This window comes from Trichosurus vulpecula, chromosome 2, assembly GCF_011100635.1.
Source record: "Trichosurus vulpecula isolate mTriVul1 chromosome 2, mTriVul1.pri, whole genome shotgun sequence".
Classification (NCBI taxonomy): Eukaryota; Metazoa; Chordata; class Mammalia; order Diprotodontia; family Phalangeridae; genus Trichosurus; species Trichosurus vulpecula.
In genome coordinates this window covers 5,541,348-5,543,058 of record NC_050574.1, presented here as the reverse complement: position 1 = coordinate 5,543,058, position 1,711 = coordinate 5,541,348, and the positions used below count along the sequence as shown (strand labels likewise).

At 40.6% G+C, this 1,711-nt stretch overlaps 1 pseudogene; it reads left to right on the top strand.

The window, feature by feature from the left end:
* The first annotated feature begins 283 nt into the window (after positions 1-283).
* LOC118835704 lies at positions 284-1,213 on the top strand (annotated as a pseudogene).
* The last annotated feature ends 498 nt before the right edge of the window (positions 1,214-1,711 follow it).

Here is a 1,711-nt window from a genome sequence, read left to right as displayed (position 1 = left end):
TTTGTGGCAGGACTATTTTTATATGACTAATTATTTGAATATTTCATGAACTATTACTTAAAATAAAAGAAAAGCATCCCACCACTAATGCCAACTTTCCTGCTCTATAGTCGGAATCCAAGTGTGATACTGTTTCTGTAAAGATGAAACAGAAACATTTTTCCAAAGGATCTGCTAGGTGGGATTGAGGGAGGGAGCAGTGCTCACAAATAACATCAGCTTGTACTTTTCTCTAGGTCCCTCTACCTTTGAGGACAGTTCTTCCCACCAAGATAACGCTACTATGAAATCTAAAGACAGAATCCTGAGTATTTCCTTCTTCTCCCATACAGGAATTGGGGTTCTAGGGAATTCCTTCCATATTTGTCTCTTTATTTTTATGTTTCTCAGTGGACATAGGACGGGACTTATAGATGCTATTGCCTCTCAGCCGGCCTTGGTAAACTGCTTGGTGCTTCTCTTAAAGGGCCTTCCTCAGACAATGGCAGCTTTGGGTCTGATGAATTTCCTCAATGAAGTTGGTTATAACATTGTTTTCTACCTTCACAAAGTAGCTCTGGACCTTTCCCTCAGCATGAACTGCTTTCTGAATGGTTTTCAAGCTATCACCATCAGCCCCAGCAACTCCAATTGGGCAGGACTTAAAGCCAGAGCTTCAAAATACCTCATTCCTTCTCATCTCTTCTGTTGGGCTTTTCACCTGCTTTTTCCAGGTATATTCCTTGGGGAATTAAGGGATCATGGCAAAACAGAAACATCACTGAGATACGGCATTATGGATACTGTTCTCATAAACTTCTTTCAGGATTTCATGCCTCATTAGTTGCAACCTTTCTCTCCTTTCTTGATGCTGTGTATGTGGGACTCATGGTCTCTGCCAGCGGCTACATGGTGATTCTTCTGCATAGCCATCACAAACAAATCAAGCAAATTCACATTACCTGCCTCTCCCTCAGAACCTCCCCCGAGACCAGGGCCACCAAAACTGTCCTACTCCTAGTGAGCACCTTTATTTCCTCTCACTTATTCAATTGCATCTTGACAGCATATATGTCACTTATGAAGTTCTCACTCTGGTTAATGCATACCTCTGGGTTTGTGTTTCCCAGTTGTTACTCCCTGTGTGCTCATTAGCAATGACTCACAAGTTCCCAGGTACCTCTATGCTCTTTGTGGGAAGAAAGCTCCAATTTTAACCCTGATAACAGATTAATATATGATGACTTTCTGAAAGCTCCAGTTAGAAGAAAACAACCACCATATCAAATGAGACCTGAATCAGACCATAAAACTAGCTTAACCTCCCATTTCTTAGAAGCAAGGGGTCCCTTAGGAATTTTAATAGTCGAGTCAGAGACTGATCTCAAGCTGATGATTCTTATGACTTTTATTCTGAATTGGGCATGCAGCTAAAAAATCTAGATAAAAACTTATTAGAGTGGCTAATGTGACAAAAAAAGGAAAATGTTGGATGTTGGAGGAGATGTAGGAAAACCAGGACACTAATCCACTGATGTTGGAGCTGTGAATGTGTGAATCCACACATTCTCAAGAGTAATTTGGAACTATGCCCAAAGTCTTATAAAATTGTGCATACCCTTCAATCCAGGAATACCACCACTAGGTTTATATACCAAAGGCATCCAGAAGAGGGAAAAGAACCTATTTGTACAAAAATATTTATAGCAGCTCTTTTTTGTGGTGGCTAAGA